General features: G+C 41.7%; 1 protein-coding gene and 2 long non-coding RNA genes across 24 annotated transcripts in view; 2 read left to right on the plus strand and 1 right to left on the minus strand.

The window, feature by feature from the left end:
* LOC309378215 (uncharacterized protein) overlaps positions 1-21,358 on the plus strand; it is a 102,288-nt gene that overhangs the window by 41,199 nt on the left and 39,731 nt on the right. For 8 of the 22 annotated variants that reach the window (XR_014171855.1, XR_014171856.1, XR_014171857.1 and 5 more), the window contains 2 exons: positions 15,015-17,127; positions 17,235-17,470. The exons of 13 other annotated variants lie outside the window; for them this stretch is intronic. The gene's annotated coding sequence lies outside the window, so the exon portion shown is untranslated. Of the gene's footprint in view, positions 1-14,628; positions 14,846-15,014; positions 17,128-17,234; positions 17,471-21,358 lie in introns of those variants that run through there. One more of the 22 variants, XR_014171867.1, reaches the window with a different exon arrangement.
* Positions 5,520-14,657, minus strand: LOC309378259. Its single transcript, XR_014171963.1, has 3 exons — positions 14,517-14,657; positions 13,950-14,076; positions 5,520-5,624 (listed from the first exon to the last, which is right to left on the minus strand). It is a non-coding gene; the product is annotated as an uncharacterized lncRNA (long non-coding RNA).
* LOC309378230 lies at positions 17,743-20,726 on the plus strand. Its single transcript, XR_014171895.1, has 2 exons — positions 17,743-20,373; positions 20,493-20,726. It is a non-coding gene; the product is annotated as an uncharacterized lncRNA (long non-coding RNA).

Raw genomic sequence — 21,358 nt, forward strand, 5'->3', positions numbered from 1 at the left:
TCAACCGTGAAACTGTTTAAAAAAGAGAATAATCCTGCTGATGAGGCGCTCAACACCAAAGCTCTATTTGTTTGCAGAATAAAGGGTATCTTTGAATTGTTTCTTCACATGCTTTTCTAACTTTCCATCCATTCTTAGAATAACACCAGATCAATATGCATCCAGTGCCCTTGATTGTGCCTCAAAAGGCACAAGCTATTGAAAAGCTTTCCATTTGGCCCAATGTTGGATAAATTATCCTGAAGAAAATTGTAGAACCTTTTCCAGTAATGCTATTAATGCAAGGCATGCCATCAGCAATATATCTCGGTACTTAATAATACATTATAGGATTTGTTTAAAAAGGGGGGGATAATGGATGAACAATCTTTTTAACTACTGAAAAAAGTATTCCTGATATTTGTTTTGTACTTTCTTCAATTTTTCCTCTCAAAGAAAAGTTAAATTGGTGTTTTTTTTTGGGGGGGGGGAGAAAGACTGTCTTTTCTGTGTAGCATTTTAAGAAAAGGGATAGATGCAGAATATCATTTTACTCTTTTTGGAATGTTAAATAACAGCTGATCCTTCTAAAATAGTTATGCTAAAATAGCCTAAGAAACAGTGCTTTGGATGAAATGGGATGGGAGACATGAAGTATAATAGAAATAAAACATTCCGGCTGCAGTCCTATACAGCAACTGTACCTGGTAGTAATTCTATTGAACTTAGTGGGGCTTGTCATTAACTTAAGCAAAAAAGGCAGATTTCCAATTATATGTAGGCATCTCATCAGCCTTTCCTTGTGTGTGTCTTGTGTGTCTTGTTTGACCATTGTCAATAAACACTGAATAAGATACAGTGGTCTGGTCTAGCAGAAATTTTAGGTTCTCTGAAGCAAGTGACTTCTGTTATGCTGATAACTTTTGTTGACAATGTACACTTTTTCTTGGGTTGCTGTATAATTTCTCTATCATTTTTGCTAAAAGCTAACCACCAGACTTTATAGGATAATTATTAGTTGGCAGTTTGCTAAAGTACATATGAGATGCCAGCACACTGACTCCAGCAACAAGTAATAAAACTAATGTTATTTTAACAACGGCAGTAAGTGCAGCGCTATGCCGTTTTGACACCATATCCTCAGGGCATCAGCTTATCTAGCAAAACCATCAGATAACACTTTGTTTTATCAAGGAAGGTGCAGGCTTAAAGCGAGGTGTAGGCAAATGAATGGTCTGTCTGTTACAACAACACTTAGAGGAAAGCAGTCATTATTATTATTTTATCAACTAGTTTGAATTAATATATTAAACTACTTTTCTTCTTGGTCTTGAGGTGGTGAAAACACTGTTTAGAAAGTATACCATTTCAACCATTTGTATGAGTCATTTACTTCAGGGCTTATTCACACAAAAGGCGAACCCAAGAGCTGGTAAACACAAGAAACTCAATGTGGAAATGCCCCTATGAAATAACTTCCTGGTGGTGGGTGAGCCCATTGGGCCATCTTTTTAAAAATATGTATCACACTTACTAAGTAGTTGCTATAATCAACAGCAACAGCCAGTACTGATCATACTCACTAGATTGATTTCAATTCCAAATATGGGATAAATAAGTGAATGTAATGAACGTCTGTTTTCATCTTTGGTGTTTTTCTCCAATATCTCTAGTGGGAAAGGGCAGGTTATCCAGGACCAAGAGCAACAACTCCCTAACAATACTCCTCTTAGTGGCAACTGGTGAGGGACTATGAATAAGAGTATAAGAAGCTCTGTTGGATCTGGCCAATGGCCCATCTCGTCCAGCATCCTGTTCTCACTGTGGCAAACCAGGTATCTATGGGATATAATACTTTCTGTGTGAAGTATTATGCTAAGCCAAGGACAGGGAACCACAGCCCGCCGGATATCCATGGAGACAACGTTTCTACATAGAATTCTACAATTCTATGATTCTATGCGACATTTTGAAGGCACAAGCAATGCATACATTGGCCTTGAAGTGATCCCTGGGTTTCATAGCTTCAGATCATTCATACATTGCAGTTTTAGTGGATACATATTACAAATTTTGCATCTACCCACAATGTAATATTGCATTTAATACAGTATATACCACAAAACATGCTGTAGGGAAAGGGACACATTCAGTTGCCAAGAATTGTCTGTAATCTGAAGGAATCTTAGTGCCAATATTACATTTCAGCAGTTTCTCTCCTCTCCCCCTCCACATCTTCCTTCCCCCTCCTGTAAATTCATTTTAATATTTTCTAGACTATTATAGCTACATCATGGCATTGTTCTTTGAATAGCACTTGCACTTAACTATGTGTATATGTTGTGAATTTGTAATGTCTCCCTAATTTGACAGTCATTAATATCCTTTTATTTGAACAGTCATTAGTTTACCTCTGCTTTTGTGAGCGGAGCACACAATAAGCTAGCGTTTGGATTTATATGCTCTTTTACTTCTCCCCATCTCTGAACAGCTTGCTCACACACACACACAAAAACACTGACAAATCACAGCAGGGCAGGGTTGTGAGTCAGTAGGAAGGGTGAAAATATTGGACAATGCAGTGGTCCACGCCTATGGGAGCTGTTGCAGTGAGGAGATAATAAGGGCGGAAATGGGTCAAGGAGCATGGGATGGTCATGACTTCTGTCCTGGAAGAGGAAGGAAGAAACAAGGGAGAGTGCAGTTTGACAGAGGAGGGGGAATGAGAACTGGGCAAGCCACATGTGACCAGTCCCCATTCCTCCTAACCGGAGAAAGACAATGAAATTGCTTCAAAAGTGCCTGGGGCCTGGGAAAATGTAGAAAAGAAAAGAGAAACAAATAAGAGGGGGACTCAGTACAGAAAAAGGGAAGAAAATGAGACTACAGTACAGTGAAGGGAATCCTCTGGATAATCGATAATTTACTCATTATTTGTTCAAAAAGAAAATTATCCAGTTCTTCAGTAAAAAAAAGGCGCCCAGCCCACAAATCATTTAAAAAAGGAAGAGACACTCCCTGCTCTCAGGCTTACAATATAAAAATACATGACACCAAAGGAGAATGGATTGGGAGGGAGGAGGAAATAAGCAAGGTACAAGTTCTTAAGTGCAAATCATTCTAGTGACCAACTAAGTTGGACAATAAAAAGTCACCCACATTGCTGATCTCGCAGGTGTGCTGAGAGAGTGGCCCTGCATCCCTTTTATCCTGTGCTACAGCCTGATACAGTGACTGATCCCACGTGAAAGTTGATGGAGGAAGGAGTGTGGTTTCTATCAAAGCTACTGGTACCGCCACATCCGTCCCTCCCTTCTTCTGATACAGCCTGCTGTAATTGCAGGACTTTTTTGAGCCAGAACTCACCAGAACTCAGTTCCTGCACCTCTCAGGTGGGCTCCATTGCCATTATAAGAGAACAAGGGAGGTGTTCATGGTGAGTTCCGGCACCTCTTTTTCTAGAAAGAACAGCACTGTGTAATTCGATAAATAAGATTGCTTTGGACCCATTAAAAACAATCCAGGTGGTATGTCTCCCTCAGAGGCCACTTGCAAAATACAGCCCTCTGCCTCTCACCCACCTCCCCCTGCCGCCTCCTTTGCCCAACAAAGAGCAGCGATTGGAAACTACTACAATACTAGCATTTCAAGCTAGTAACACTTATGGATAGCTAAGTCAGCACGGACAAAGGTCTATGAATATGTTAGAGTTGCAGTGTTGCAAAACTAGTGTTATTCATCTTCGGTTGTTTTCTTCTGCAACATACTCCCTAATTTGTAGTACAGAAGGAAACAGAAAGCTAAGGAGTCTATACTCAGAGTTTGTCTCAGACACTGGAAGAGTGAGTCATATGCAACTAAGTCTTGCAGGAAAAGTCTTGACACATCAGACTGGGATCGGAAAATAAATATTTGATTACAAACCCCTGCGATATTATTTTTTTTAAAAGAAAAACCTGAGTAATGTTAAAGGTCAGAAGTTAATGTTTGTTTTTTCCGGGTAAAAACGTTGAGACATGTTCTGTGAATAACAGAGCTTTAGATTGCATCAAATTATAGTTTCAATGCACTACAGAGATTTATGAAAAGTTTTGCAAAGTGTCACTAGCCTGAAAGTGTTTGAAGAGAAAGGCAGACAGAGTGAAGGCCGCACTCAATAACATACAATTATATTAGATAGGTAACTCGCCCTTGAGTGCTGCCTCTTGTCTTCTGCTGTCTTGCCTACATCAAACAGCTAGTTACCTCTAGAAACTCATAAACAATTATAATGAACACAATTCCTTTTTGTGACTGCATGCCCAGGCACATGAGGCCCTTAGCACGGTGAGGGGCCAACCATAGAAATAAAACGTGGGACATTTTGAATTGGGTTGAAAATCAGCCACAGCTTTATTGATTGCAGGTGTAAGTAAGACGCTTTTGGCAAAGACATTGGGTATGTATCCATCATAAAACAGCCCGATTGCTGCTTGATAAGCAAGTGGGGGGTTGACCCAGGGTTTGGGGGGTCGTCCCTGACATTCCCCAGGTGATGCAATCCCACCGGAGCCACCATTGTGAAGGGTTCTATGGCCCATCAGCTCCCACAAGGACTACCGGACAGAGACATCCCTGCCTGGAATCCTTTAACAGAATGTCAGCTAAGGCTCCAACCTAATGCCTTATCTGCCAAAGTTGTGACTTTTCCCCCCCATGAAAGCAGTGTTATGTATAAAGATGTATTTGTCTCTGCCTTGTACGCTTAAATTCAAGTCATTCCGATTACTAAACATGTTTGTGAAGCATGCTAACTTTGCTAGCCAATCTGTGTGGGCTAAATAATTTGCAACTCAAGCTTTTAGTTCAAAAGTAATGCATGTAATCCTTCTCTTAACTCAAATAGTCTCTGCAGCACATGGCCCCAGAGGCAACGATTATCTGTGTGAGGTGGAGGTTGTCACAGTCAATTTCTGAACTAAGATATCAAACAATAATTGGAATATATAAAAAAATAATAAAAAATTGTCCAGCAGCACCTTAGAGACCAACTAAGTTTGTTCTTGGTATAAGCTTTTGTGTGCATGCACACTTCTTCAGGTATTTGAAGAAGTGTGCATGCACACAAAAGCTTATACCATTAAGTTTTTTAAATTTTAAAATATATTTTGACTGTGTCTGACCAACACGGCTACCTGCCTGAATCTAAAACACTAATTGGCTTTGAGAATCAAAAGAGAGCTATCATTTTGTCATCCCTTTTACTGTATTAGATAAGCACTTCATGGAATACTTCAGCTAGCTCTAGCCAAAGGCAGCACCTGTGCATCAGGTGAGCTGTAATAGTCACTCAAAACAAATCCCTGTATGAGCACCTTGTGGTGAACTGTTGCCGTATCTTCCGCTAGCCACCAGAGAGTAGTGTGGTTACAAATGTCAACACTGCATTATACTTGTTGTTGACACCCATCTATCTCATAAGACAATGGAGCGCGCTTCTGGGGGTTGAAGTTGAACTGCAGCATTAGGAGCACTGAAGTGACCTCCCCGGGGCTGCCAAGACAAGACCCTTCTCTTGGCCTCACTGATGTGGTCCAAAGAAAAGCGAGAGCAATACGTGTGGCACCAGCTTGGCTGCAGGAGTTGCCGGAAGGAGGCATACAAGGCTGGCAAAAGAAAAAAGTTGTCAGAGGTATTCATCATGCCAGTTAAGGATTACATTCAATATTTTTTTAAAAAATATAATTTTTATTAACAGGCCAATCAAATCACATTAGTTCCAAATTATACAGTCAGATTTTTAAATTTTTGTTGGGGGTACCCATACTTCAAGCTCCGAACAGGGGTCCAAGCATCACTTATATTGCTGCTTTAATTAGACAGTTCTATCTAGTTCTGTCCAGATAGTCTCTTTGTTACTTTCCTCATCTTCTTGTTGTTATCATATATTCCTTTTTTTGCGATCTCTGATAATCTTCACAAGCGGGTTGAAAACAAACATCCTCTGTGTGGGTTTTACACTCTCCAAAAATCATATCACATAGGGACAGATGCCATTTCCACACCTCCGTAAAGAACTTTCCCTCAGCCTGTCCGTTGATTTTCCCAGGCTTGCCAAGCATATCTCAGAGGGCTCTGCCAGGTTAGATCACATTCCGATCACCATTCACATTCCGATGATCCTGGTCCTCCTCCCCCCGTCCTTCTTAGGCAAGCCTGTCTTGGCGAGACTCCATTTAAAACTACGTCACAAAACTTTACTCTATTCTCCAATGTTTACCAATCCTCTCTTTGATCAATAATTCACTCCACACAGTTCTTGAATTCCTGCTTGTGATTAATAAATTGCAACAATTCTTCTCTCTGGGGTGGAGGGTTATTAATACTCACATAAGGCAAAAAAAAAAAAATTTTTTTCCTACACCCCCTTTCCGTTTCACTCCAAACATACCAGTCTCTTAATGGTGATTCATCACTTGATTGTGCTCACAGAGATCCATTAATCAGCAGTCTTTACTCCCGATCTTCACTTGATGTATGTGCTTTAGCTTCTTTCCAATTATATATTTTGAGCTAAAGCGAACCAGTGCGCTGATTGGAGACAGCGTCAGGAAGAGCCAACTTCACCCAAGGGCTTGTGCCAAATGTCCGCACCCCCTTCTTTCGAATCCGGGGGTGAATTATGGACACCGCTGGCAAGGCAGTCCCCCCATCTCCTTGGGGGGGCCGGGAAGGCTGCATACTTCCCATAGCAGCCTCTTAATTACCTCGTGTGGATCGGAGAGATGTTATTGTTGGCCATCTTCCAATGCGCCACCTGGTGGCCCCCCGGATTACATTCAATAATTATTTTGGGTTTACTGATAAACCTAGCAACCCACTTGCACAGGCTTCATAACCTGCTTCTGGATCACAAGCCACTGGCTGGGAAATGCTGATTCAGTGGACAAACCTTTGTAGCCTCCTGTATTGTGGAGGCTACCTGTCTAATTCAGACCCCTGGAAGTACACCTTTGAGAATTTTGTTGATGGAGATGAGTGCAGTAGAATAACCAAGTAGGATACCCAAAGAGGGCCCCTTTCTCTCTACTTCAGAGGTGGTGGACTTTTGTGGCTCCACTGGGCAGATCCTTTTCTGGATCAGCCTCAAGGACCAAATTTCAAAGGTGGATGGGACCACCCTCCTGTCAATCATCTAACAACACAATGAAATCGGGTGAGTGGTGCTTGGAATCCACAAAGTCATGGTTTGGGGGAAATGGCCCCCACTCCTCCATACTCATTTCTAAAAGTTTGGTGACTTAATTTGGTGACTTAAGACTGTCCTTTGTAAAAACTAGCATGGCCTGCCCATCTATGTGTTTAATAATTCTATGTTGAATTATGAATGTTACAAGGCCCAGGCAAAAATTGGGACAGAAATAAGGCTTATAAACACCCAGATAGAGCAAAATGTGGCTAGCAGACAGGAGTTTCATATATTAAGTGGTTTGGGTACAATATTCAATGTATTGAATGTCTGTGAAACAACCCGTCGTATCATAGCCTACAACAACTTGTCAAAGCCCAATTTGTTCTGTAGATGCCTTGTTGCTACACAGCTTGGACTCTTTTGCATGTCTAAACACTGCCGTCCTAGCAAGCTGAGATCTGAACTTGTCTCTGTTAAACATCTGTGCTTGAATTACCAGTGTTGTGTTCCTTTGACCTGGTTCATTTGAACTGCGCTGGAAGTAAGCATTGCAACCACTAAATCTAACTTCAGGGTGTGAACTGTTGCTGGGTGATGATAGCATATTGGATAATGAGCTCTCCAAGGGGCCATGAGAGCACCGGAGATCCCATGTTCTCAAAGGAAAAAAACAAAACCCAAACTCTTCAAATCAGATTGGAAGGGAAAACAGAGAGCAGGGTGCACATTGTGTTTTTGGGCAGCTGTTTTTGTTTCTAATGACTCAGTGTGTATCAAAATGATCAGTTCAGAACTGTCAGGATAGTTCCCCAGTTCCTGGTTCAAAGGTACTACTCAGTCCACATGTAATGGGAGAAGGAGTGAGGCAGAATAGCCTGCCTTCTGGGATGGGAGCCATGCTGTTTTCATCTCTTCACCCCTTGCTTTCATCAGCTGTCCTAACCACTTGCTTTTTATCTTTAGCTGTGTACAGCTTTGAAGCACACAGAGGTCACTTTTTCACAGTGCTCTTCTGTACATAGTGGCTCACAGTTTGCACACCTTTGTGCAATAACCTCATCTAAAGCAGCAGCTACTACCCATGTTGTCTGTGGGCATGCTTTCAAACCAGTGTTTTTGCCATAGACACTATCATCTATCTATCTATCTATCATCTCTCTCTCTCTCTCTCTCTCTCTCTCTCTCTCTCTCTCTCTCTCTCTCTCTCTCTACCTATTATCTACACACCCACCCACAGGAGATGAGCTGAGAAAGCCCTCTCTGTGTACACATGTATTCAGCAAGTGCACGAGAAGTGCATTTTGGGACCTGATCAGATTATAACCGTTTCAGCAGAATGCACTTTAGAAAGACAGATAGTGTAAGACAGAGATGACATCATGTATACAGCACCTCCAGAAGGAGCCAGCACCCAGCATTGAATGCACATTATCATGCAGCGTGTACACGCCCTAGGTCTTTTCCTTTGCTGATCTCACTGTCCCCCCCCCATTCTCAGTCCAAGGAAGTTCTTCTCAACAGACACCCCCACCTGTTCCTCCACCCACCATTCTGTCATGCTCCCCTGATGCCATTCATCCTCCCATTCATTATTTCTTTTACGTTGAGGTTATCATTATTTCCTGTTTGATGCCATTCCTAATGGATTGCTCTATGGGGAGGAGGATAGAGGAGGAGGAGGAGGAGGTAGATCTTATTTTCATAATGAACGCATGCTAATAAGACTTAGGATGTAGGGGAGAAGGGTCACTCTGGGATTTATTCAACAGCATTTGTAACCCTGGCATTGATCCCAGAGCACCAGCAGCAAACTGAATAAAATAAACATCGGATTGCTGAATGGGGCTTTCTGAGGAAATTCACATGTGTTTCTGTGTTCCATAGTAAATATTTATGGATCTGTTCTTAGTTAATATTATTGACTCAGACTTAGGAGGAAAAAGGAGACTCAACCCGCACAAAAATTCAGAAGCTTTCCTAAACTATTAGATTATCCCATCTAATGCTCAATAATATCACTTCCCTGTGTATATATTTCTGGAGAAACACCAAGGAGTGTTTGATGTGCTTTCATTAATCCTTGTACATATAATATTACTCATATAAGAAGGGAATACAATTTAACTAACGCCATATTGTAGTCAAACGTCAGACTTAAAAAAGCAAACAAATGGACCCAACCCTGTAGGGCCTTGGCCAATCATCTTTTGCTGGAGACTTGCAACAAAGGATTGGCTGCTGAAGCCATATATTAATTTCCCACACACGCACAGACACCCTTGATCTTTGTCCCATTTTCTGTCTACTTATAAGGAGTCCATTGGACAAGCCACCCTCGCAGGATGCTAACTGTGTGAAGGGGAGAAGTGGGGTGGCAGTCACCAGCCTCACCACCCACAGATTGGAGGTGGTGGTGGGGTCTGAAACAGGGAGCCTGCTCTATGTAGGATCCCCACATAGTTAAGAAACCTGTATGATCAGGTGTAGAACATTGCAGAACAGCTTCTCTGCATCAGGATCCCCCCCCACTGTGTGACTATGTAGGGTGTGGTGATTCAGGCAGGGCAGACACAGTCCCAGCAGACCCAGAACCCGCATGTGGTTCTAGTTGCATCTGAAGGGAGCACCGTGTAGGGAAGTTTTAAATGTTTGATTGTGTTTTTAATATTTTGTTGTGAGCTGCCCACAGTGGCTGGGACTACCCCATATAAATATATATAAATAATAAAAGTATGAATAATAAATATAAATAAAGTATACATAATAAGTACAAATAATAAAAGTATTAGTATTATCTTTATAGCTGCCTATTTTGTTTCCAGGCTTGGTTTAAATGTGCTGGTATTGGCCTTCAAAGTTGCAAGTCAGGGGTGGGAAACCTGTATCCCTCCAGATGTTGCTTGACTACAGCTTCCATCATACCTGACCATTGGACAAAGTAGCTGAGGCTGATGGGAGTTTTAGGCCCCAGTGTCAGAAGGGCTGCAGGTTCCCCAGTCCTGCTTTAAGTGGCTTTGGTGCTCAGAGGTCTGCACTGGTGGCCAATCTGCTACTGGTTCGAATTTTGCTTGCTATTAGTATGTAAAGCCCTTAACAACTTGGGAGCAGTTTACCTATGAGATTGCCTTACCCAGTACTTTTCTTCTAGAAAAACAGGTGCCCTTGAGTACCCCCAGAAGAAAATAAGCACTGGCCTTACCCCATATGTGCCCATTCGACTGCTTTAATTGGTTGAATGGGCACATAATACCCAAACCGCATCTGTAAGAGCTCAAGTGTTTAGTGTGGCAGCGCCAACACTGCTTACCTATTGATATCAGGCAAGGACATTCTTAATTAGACAAGCCTACGCAGATGTTTAGAAAGTTTGTATGAGTTTTAATCTGTTTTAGTCTAATCTATTGCAGTTTCAATCTTATGCATGCTTTAAATTAAATTAAGGCTGTAATTGTTTTAGTGATATTTTTTATGATTTTAGCTTTTTTTTGTAAACTGTTTTGAAGCCCCCCCTACCCCCGTGGAATTTTATGAAATAAAATCTGTCAGTCAATCTGGAGGAGACATGTGAGGATCTTGGCTTTCACACGGAGGGGTGATTATGGATGGAAATCTTCTTGTAGTTATTTGGAATATTGAAGAGAAGGAGAGACAGCTGTCTCTTCCTCCATGTCAGGGACTGGCTAGATGAGGAAGAACGGTGGGAGGCTACAGCGGGGAAACTCCCCCCCCCCTGCCCAGGGAAGCATCAGAGTGGGAAACCCCAGAGTCAGGAGAATGGTGGTAGGATGCTGGAGAAAGGTCAGAGGATGAAGGGGGTGCAGATGGGTTGGAGGCTCAGCAAGCAACAAACCTGTGAAACCGAGGCAGCTGTGAGACTGAGGCAGCCGAGGAGGAGTAGGAGACTGAGGCTGTGAGATTCCCAACCACCTGCCAGTTCCACTGTTTCCTTCTCCCTTCCTTCTCTGTCCCCAAGAATGAGGAGGGTGTTACCTGTAGCAGAACAAAAGGCATAGAGAGCCTCTCCTCAAAGGAGTTTGAGACGTTGAGAAGGCAGCTACCTGGGAAGGAGCCTTGGGAGGAAGTGGGAGGCTCAGATCCTCAGTTCTGGCAACTGCCATACCAGGCTAGTCCTGCCTGTGGAGTTCACTGTTGTGTTTTGTCTCTCTGAATAAAGAATCAACCTTCCTGCTCTTCTCTGAGTTCATGGGCTAAACTGCAGCTGAACTAGCCCTGCCACTCCAACATTCAGAATAGTTTGTAAGGCAGGACAGAGAATGACATCTCAGTTTGCCTTGTCCTGTGGTCTTAAGAAGCAGCAGCAGCCTAAGTGATGCCCCCAACCACACACCAAGTCAACCTTCTTAACAGAAGTATCTCAAAAGCATTAGTTTTTTGTTTGATCCAGCAGCACCTTCCTTTGCTAGGGGTTAGCTAGGTAGCCAGGTGAAAAAGAGGATGTGGCTCTGCATCTTCCTGCAGAAGAGCTACAGCTTGTCAGTCTCTCCCCTCTCCCCCAAAACCCCACCATTCTAAATTAGCTGATGAGGTTTCAGCCTGCATTGGCTCTCCTATTTCCGGGGGTAGCTGTTTGAGAATTCCCCAGTCATTTGTATTCAATGCCAAGACACCAGTGGAAAGGCAACCCTGCCTCCAGACATGGAGCTTTTATAATAGTAAATTTAGGGAAAGGTGGCAAGCCCGCTGCTGTCAGTACTGCTTCTCCTAGACCCAAGTGTGTGTGTGTGTGTGTGTGTGTTTGCGGGGGGAGCTCAGAAAATCTAACTCATTGAGACAAATCTGACCAACTGTGCAATCTCCCAGATGTAATGAGTCATCACGCAGAAGTTAAAGCCTAAATTGTTCTAAAAATCTGCAAATCCTTATGTGACAGAAATAGCCTCTGCCTTCTGGGAGTTCCATTCTCCCTGCATGCAGTGACAGGCCTCAGACATCCACTACTGGGGGGCGGCGAGAGGGGAAGGTTCAGCGATGAATGGTAACTGACGGTAGCTGAATAAGGTGAAGAGGGAAGCACACTTCCTCATTTTGACAAGCATAGAAATCATGATCTCATAAATGGCCAAGCTTTGCCTTTCCCAAGTCATTTTTTCACATTATTGCTCTCCCCAATTGTACTATGAAACTGTTTTCCTGATTATAATGCTAGTGCTTCTATCCTTGATCCTAATGTTCCTTTAACACTGTATATTACCTGTTGCATTATGGATCTGTGGCTTTTTAAATTGAAAAATGTCACATTAACTTTTAAATGGCGTGAAAGAACTATATGCTGGAAGACCGCCACAAATTTTATCATGGAAATTGCATCAGAAAACTCCCATTATTTTCTGGTTTAAAAAGGTTGCAAAAGAATGGTTGTTTTTTAAAAAAACAATTAGCCTGGAAATTAGTGCTAAACATCCACTACATTCCATTAGTTTTATGCTGTGTGAAAGATCACATGAAATGTGGAAATTATCAAGTAAGGAAATGTTGGGTAAACAGAATAAAGTATTCTCTGAATGCAGCCATATACCAAAAGGGCACTGCATCTAAGAAGCTTCTTTCTAGGGCCTGCCAGCTGCACAGTGGGAACTTGATCTTTATGAAATTGCATATTTGTTAAAGTGTAAACCACTTAGAGGGATTTTACAATCCTGAGGTATATAAATGTTGACAAGTAAATTATATATTGAGAACTACATTCTCTCCAGGCAGATACATTAAAATGTGAACATTTTGGTCTTCTTACAGTCTATGTAAAGATCCAAGTTATGCATTGTGTTTTCATTTGGTATTTTAATGTTGTGAAAAGCCCAGTGATCTTCAGAAGAAGGGTGGTATACAAATAAATAATAAATAATAAACTGTTTGCATACCAAGAAGGCATTGGCAGGTGTGGGTTTATGTACACGTGTGTGTGTGTGTGTGTTTAATGCATGCAAACACAGCAACCTTTCCAGAAGGGATATATCTTTGTAACATCGGTGACTATTTTGCATAGGGGTTCCATTCCTGACCCCTGTGTACATCGGTGGAGTGTGCATAAGCCCACCCAATTCTGCTCCTGCCCCTTTTCAGACACCTTACATGCACCAATCGAACACATGTAAAATGTTCGCTGTGGTGAGCATCTCTCATGTGATTTATGTGTGTCTAAGTAATCTCACTCTTTTATGGCAAACAATTAATAAAATCAAGCAAGCAAGCACAGAAACAAACAAACAAATAAAATGATTTTATATCTTCTCCCTTCCCCCTTTTGAAATTTAAACTTTGCTTTCCACAAATAAGAAATCCCACTGTGATTTTTACAGGAATTAAACTGAAAAGTAGGAGAGTTTGGTCTAGGCCTCCCTTGCATTGTAGTCAGTTCACTCCTCTCAATCCCCATCTGAAAGCAATTGAATAATTGCATAATGGGTTTAGGCTTTCAGCCGCTGAAATAATGCCATTATGAGTAACAGACGGAATGTCCAGGACGAGAGGACAACTTCTAACCCTACTGAAACGTCCACATTTCTTTGACTCCAAAATCCAAGTTGAAAATCCAAGTGCATGAACATGTTGAAAGAAGATCAAGTAAGGTAGAAAAAAATGTCATGAATGAGAGAGGCTGTTGCAAAATATTAGCAATCCTTTATGTCATTTTGAAATTCTCTTTGTCTTATCTCACAATCAGTGCACTTTGAACACTCTAAGCAAAGTTTAGGCAAGCACTGTTTTCTTGAAAACACTACATGTTAGGGCCACTGCTTCTCGGTGCTATTTTTCTCAGAAAAGAGGTGCGAGAACTCACCATTAAAACCTCCCTTGTTCTTACAATGGCAATGCCACCCACCTGAGAGGTGCCAGAACTGAGTTCCGGTGAATTCCAGCTGAAGAAAAGCCCTGCTACAGTACTTCTATTTTTTTCCACCAATACCCTTCTGTCAGGGAACTGCCATCGGAGCCAGGAGTGGAGGGAAGGCTCTCCAGCGATGCCGGAGAAGGGCCCAGCAGGGGGAGAGGGAACTCATCCACTGAGGAAGGAATTCAGTGTGACACCAGGAAGAAAGGGGAGCAGGGGAGGGATTCGGAGAGATGTCTCCAGGACTCTTCTGCAGAAACTAGCGGGGAGAGCACAGGTCCTCCGCTGCCCACACCCACCCTGCGCAGAAGACTTCCACGCAGGGAGGCTAGGCGGAGACTTGGCGTCAAATAACTTTTATGCTGGAAGAAGTTCAGGAAACGCCCACTGACGGATTCTGCCAGTGACTGACACAGCCGCGGAGTAAGGGCTGTGCAGCCAGGGAAAGGTTTAACCAGGCAACTTTGCCAAGAGTAGAGGCAACTTACGCACGAGCAACCCCAATTCCCATTACACCTTCAGTCACTATATATGGTCATATATATGTCATATTTCAGTGAACAAAGGGCTGCTGTAACAACCGTGTGTGACATAGCTACAGATTTTATAAAAGCAGCAGATCAGGTACAATGCTTCAGAAACTCGCATAACATCTGAGTAGACAGTTGGGGCACAGAGGAGCAAAGGATAATGTGTCTGTTCCTGGATCCTTGAAACATCAAGGACAATGTCAAGCCGAAGAGGTAGTACATATGCCAGCAGGAGGATCACTCGTAGAGGTTCTACTGGAGGGAGGAGCAGAAGATGCAAGTCAGGTGCAGAAATGCCAATTAAAAAAAGGAAAGGTAAATTTCAACTTTGACACGCAATTACAATCCATTAGGTGGGGATCTTAAACTTGCCAATCTTTTGAATAGTATCCAACACCAATTTAATTTAATTGAGTGTTGTGCAGTATATTTCAAAGAACCATACTTTAATGTTTAATCATTGGATTTTGTTTTTATGTTGCAGGGTATGTCCGCGTCTGTGCAGTATACTATTACTGGAAAGGAAGAAAATGATTTCCAGTGATTCCCTTTCCATTGCTTAGAAATTCCATCTTCTGCATTGGTGAATCACAGTGACATCTCCCATAACGTGGAAACCCATCAGATAAGTCATCAATGAGCCAAGGAATGACCACAGGATTCAGGAGTGCTCCTATTACAGGATCAGTGCTAGGCCTGTCAGTAAACTCATGAACAAAAACCGTTGTCTTTGGTGTCATCCTAAATATTCCATCACTTTGATCTCTGATGTTTCATTCCACTTTTTTGTTTTTGTTTTAATGGATCTATTAAAAACGATGGTGAGATTTGCTGAAAAGGAAAAGCAGAGTAATCAAATTGTGCAAGCCGTCTAAGCAAGCAAGATTAGACGACCACAAATTTACATTCCCCATATGCATCACTTTGGAGGCAAAACGGGAGGTGAAACACATGCAATTATTTCCTGACCTCATAAGAAAGAGTACAGTCTAAAGACCTGCACACGTTTTGCTTGATGCTCATATAAATCACATTGGATGTGATTCAAGGGATAAACACCGGTGTGATGGACAGAAAGGGGGTGGAATGGAAGCCCTTCCATGTAGGACAACTATGTCAAACAAAAAGTTGGAGGTCCAACACCCGTCTGGATGCCCAGATTTTTTTTAATCAAAACATCACCAAGTTTGAGGAGAAGTGACCAGAACTAGGATCAGCGCTTATCTTTTTAAAATATTGCCTGCTGTCCAAGTCAAATGTGCCCCCCTACTATGTGTTGCCTCTCAAAATCTATTCCCCAGAGCCACTGCTGCTCCCCTAAGTGTCTCAACCCTGCCCTACACAAGCCTCTAAAATCCAAAAGTGTAGTTCGAATACTGACTGTTGTGATGTGGACCCTGCAGATCCTATTTCTACGCCTTGTCCTGATATTTATTAACTTATTCAAGTTATTTATTGGTTGCTTTTGGGACACATTTATTGATGCACACATTTCTGCAGTGTTTCACCCTAATACGATGCATTTTATATGTTACTTTCCCTAATACGTGCATTGTAATGCACACACTACTCCTACATGCAAATTTGGGTAGACATATTTTGGTTGAAAAATTGCATCTAGAGAAGCACAAATGCTTAAGAAGAGCTGCTTTTTGGTTAATGTATCATTTTGGAAAGTGCAAAGTAATGAGGCTTGCATTAAGTTTTCTCTCCCATCCATATTACCAAATAAAGTACAGTATTTAAAGGATGGGAAATAAACATCACCCCCTAAAACTGGTGTCCATAAACATGTTTTTTTTAAAAAAAATAAAATGGGTGAGGGTACAATATTTTAGATTTGTCATTAAAGATTGTTTTCATTTCTCTGTTTTCAAACCTTTCACCCAAACATGCATCTGGGGATACATTTATTAACCTTTTACCATATATTTGCATGGTGGTAGTGCTCCTATTGTGACCACCACCCCCAACCGCCCTGAGGTTCATCTGTTACTCCGTTTTATGCAACAAGTTATAAGACCTTTTGATTTGCCCGGGCCTATTTAAAGTTTTTAGCCAACTCCCCCCCCCCCGCTGCCCTCCATTCCTCAGTTATTTTTTTACTGTCGGTGCCATTATTATTTCTGATTGCTCCTGTCTGGTTTTATTTCATTTCTTACATTATTTGGGAAATGGCTTTAAATTGGGGCGCATATTTGAAAACCATGCGTATGTAAATGTTTGAGGTGCAACCCTGCTTGCCTGCCTGCCCTTTCCTTTGCCCTGCCTTGAGATGAGCATACTGTTACACGGCAGTAAGGGTCACACACTGCGTTTCATCACAAAGGAGGGCATGACATCACAAGCCTTTGTGAGGTGCTGCGCTTGGCTTAATAAATGGACAGAGACGCCCCCAGCAAATCACCAGCTCTGAAAGGCCCATCAAGGACAGGTGGTGCTCCAGCTGCCAAGAGCTCAGAAGGACAAGATCACCATCAGAATGGCCAGATTCAGACGCAGCCGGAGCCGGAGCCTAACTCGCCGACGGAGGCGAAAGGCCAGCCAAGCGAGTGGATCTGGAAGGAGGCGGGGAAGGCGACGTGGGAGGAGGAGAGGTAAGAAAAAATCCCAAAACCCTACACCATATCCACTTAGGACATTTAACATTATCACTATATACCACAGGTTACATTAAATAACTGGTGCTTATGTTTATTTCCAGGAAGGGGGAAAGGTCGTCGCAGAAGAGGGAGAGGAAGAAGACACTAAATGACTCCCTTTCCTGTGTCCTCTGCCCTTGATTCCGGGTCATTCACCTCAGCAAAGCCTCCAGTGAAAAACAAAGTCAAACGAAACCACCCCTTGAAACAAAAACCAAAAAAACGGAAGAATGTCCAAGAACCAGGGAGCCTGAAACAATTTGAAACTTGCCACCTGTCAATAAATGCTGACATTTCATTTTTGAGTCCGTGCTTTTTGTGGGGAAAGTTTTACGCAGCAAAGCAAAATTGTTGATGTTACAGTAATGTTCTTGGGCAACTCAGGTTTTTCCATCCTGGGTGATCTTAAAGCTGTCAGCTTGGCTCCCAGTACACATTTCAAATTCCAGTGGTATAAATGAGAAAGAGGGTGGGAGGTTTATGTTGTCGGTTTCTTATTTACAAATATAATAGCACTTGCAAATAACTCAAAAGCATTATCAACATCAGTTACTTACCCCTCAGGGCACACATTCACGGTATAAGGTGTACAGAAAACTGAAGTAACAACAAGCCAAGCCCAAAGGTGATGGGCAATGTGAATAATTTTGGCAAACAAAGTGATCGGTGCCAGATTCTGCACAACAGAAGAGAGTTGCAAAGTCATTTATTTTGATTTCAATAAATTCTCAAATTTATTAATATACAGGACCCTTACAAACCTTTCAAAGTTTGCATGAGTTTTAGTGGTATGAATTAATGTTCTTAGCTCTATTCATTTAGAGAACATGTGCTACTCAGATGACAAAGGCTCATAATAGAACCAATTTTACAAAAGGATCCTTGGTAGTGCCTAACTGAAAAGACGCTGGGAACAAATGGAACAAGCTGAGGTTTTGGATGGGTTAGTGTGGTATGATGGGGCAAATTGACCCAAGATAATACCACAACATCTTGTGATTATTACCTTTAAAATATTAGATAAATGGAGGCATAGTCTCATTCCTGGTTTTTCATTATTAAGCTTAACCAAATATTACATAGCATTCAGAACCAACCCATGGGCTTAAAAATGGAGAAGGTGTGTTAATTAGTGTAGCTTCACTAATTCATGTATAGTTAAGACAATATTTAAAAGACCAACAACATCCCAAATGTAAATAATCTTGGAAGCAATCATTTCCCAATCAGTTAAACAATTCCACACATTCATCTACTTTGAGAAATCAGCTTTGTCTAATAAAAATGGCCAAACATGGCACCCCGCATTCTTTTCATATGTGGCTGTTATGTAAGTGATAACATACTCATGAGTGATACATACTCATGGTGCCAGTAGGATTTCCTTTGCTGATGGAAAATCTACCTCAAGTGAAGCTTAAAAATGTTTGAACCTTCAGGCTAGAACATAAGTCTTGTGAATATTCTGGGACTCAAATCTCAAGCTTCAGTATTACAATGCCATGGATTATTCCTTATGTTTGCTGAAAAGGAAAGAATAGAGTTTGAGACTACCTATTTCAATTAAAGTGAAAATTGATGCTCTTAGCCACTATCCTACAGCAGACTGCAGGATACAGATATCTTAGCAAGTAAAGCATTAAAGCAAGGATGAGGAACATGTGGCCCTCCGTACATATATTTTTGGACCACAACTCCCATCTCTGACCACTCGTCATGTTAGCTGGAGCAGTTGGGAGTTAGAGCCGAATAGCATCTCTACATTAAATAAACACCTCTCCAAGGCTCCAGACAGGGTTGTTCCCAGTCCTACCTTGAGATTCTAGGGATTAGATAATTTGGTTGCAAAGTGTGTGATCTACAATTGAGCTGAGGTCCTTCCCCCAAGAGATTGCCTTGGCTCATTTTTTAATCCTCCAAAGCATGGATTGGAGGGTTGCCTTAACTACCCATAAGAAGACACCCTAGAATATATATGAATAAAAACATTTCTGAGCTACAAGTCTGTTCCATGTTAGTCCTAAGGTACTCACATGTAAAACTGTATTATATTAGAGCAATGTAGATGGAATTTGTAACATTACAAAATGTAACAGGTATGGTAACTTTTAAACTGAGTTCCACAAGTAAAGTTTATGAACATCTATTTTTTGTGTTGGCAAAGTTTTCTTTCTACACAAATGGTCAGATCAGAGAGAGGTCTTCTGCTCGCAACATATATTCATCAATCACTGCATGCTTTTTGATGATTGGTCAATACATCTCATACTTTTAAATTAAAACATTTTGTTCCCAAATCAGTGACCATAATTTGGGTGTATGCAGAGGTTTTAGTGGGCAACTGTAGAAAATAAGGATGAATTAGTCTGTCAATGTTGGTTCCTCTCCATTGCTTATTTTTCCAGTTCTAAGTTCCATTCTCCACATGTCCGCATCAGTTTGTGAATGTTTCTTAAACCACTCTCATAAAAATCCACCAGCATTTTAGAGAAAATGTCTCCTAATATGCACACATGTATATGCACTTTTCTTTAATGGACACTTTTTTGCAATGCCCCTTAGTATAATTCAGTTTTACATGTTATTTTCAATTAGTATATGGATTTTCAATTAGTATATGGATATATGGAGTTTTTTGGCTGAAGAACTGCATTGCAAAATTTGGAGAAGTGATCATTTCAAAATATGCTTGTGCTTTGGTTCATACATTGTGAAGTGTTTGTTTGATAAGTCCACTTTCAAATGAGAACAGCATTGAATTTCTCTTTCATCCCTAGAAAGCAGCATGTAATAAGGCATGCAGATCCTTTTGGGGATCAAGGAATGGGATCAAGGACAGGTGAGTGAATGCTGAAACTGCCTTGCTGGATAAATTGGCCATATATACAAACCTGGTTATTGGCTGGCTGCATGCAAAGGTCATCCATTGTATTACATCACAGTTGGGTAACGTGTCATTGGCCATTGTCTTCTGGCTATAAAAAAGCCAGTGATGGCCAGCTCAAGCCTTAAGCTCTCAAAGGCCCATCAAGAGCAGGTGGTGCTCCAGCTGCAAAGAGCTTGAAAGACAAAAGACACCATCTGAAATGGCAAGATTCAGACGCAGCCGGAGCAGAAGCCTCAGTCGCCGGCGCCGTCGGCGGCGACATGGTGGTAAAGGTGGAAAGAAACGTGGACGGCGACGTGGCAGGAGAGGGAAAGGTAGGGAGCTGTTAAGTACCCATTTGGAAAAAAATGTAATGGCTGTGTGATAATGGCTGCTTTGTACCATAACTGAGGCATAGGAAGTGACAGTGTCCTTGTTTTCTGTGTCTGTCTAGGTAAAAAGGGAGGTCACAGGAGGAGGAGGAGACGACACAAGAAGGACTAAATAAAAGTCCCTCTTCATCGTCTCTGGCATCCCCTGATTCCCCACACTGCTTGCCTCTGGAGCACCTGCGAAACAGAACAAAAAAGACACAAACCTTCTCAGAAACACCCAGGATGACTTCCCCACCATCAAGGAGGCTGAAACAATTTGAACAAACCACCTGTCAATAAAACATTGGACATTTTATTTGCCTCTTTGCTTCATTCATTAGGGCATACCGTGGGAAGGAATAGGGAAGGTAACAAAAATAAGAGATGTTGCTCTACCTGTTTTAAAATGTGATCTTCAGAACAGAGGTCCAGTGGGGCAGTAGGTCGGCAATGCTCCCGAATACTGAATAAACAGGGTTGTATCCTAAGGCCACAGTTCTACACCTACTTGGCAGTAAGCTCCCATTGAACACTGGAATGTGACTACTGATTGGACACACACACAGGATCAGCTTCTTTAATACTTTAATACCTCAAGGTATGGGCAAACTCACAACTGTCAAAACTTTGCTACACTCCCCCCCCCAAAAAAAATATCAGTAATAGAATGCAGGTAATACTTTTAAACTTTAGCACTGCCAATACCCTATGGAGCACAGGAGAGGTCACCACAGCAGTTGAGATTGATGTGGGTGGAATCTACACATAAAAGAACACTGAAAAAATGCCTTTTTAAAAAAGCTTTAAAAAATAACATTGAATGTGCCATAGCTCACTGTCACAATCTAGTCACATTTGTATATTGTATTTTTACAACACACTTAAAGCATTTAATTAGCAGCTGTATAGCTGAGTCTATGGACTGTTGACTGGTAGGGCTGAGCTA

This window comes from Podarcis melisellensis (assembly GCF_964234715.1).
Source record: "Podarcis melisellensis genome assembly, chromosome: 9".
Lineage (NCBI taxonomy): Eukaryota > Metazoa > Chordata > Lepidosauria > Squamata > Lacertidae > Podarcis > Podarcis melisellensis.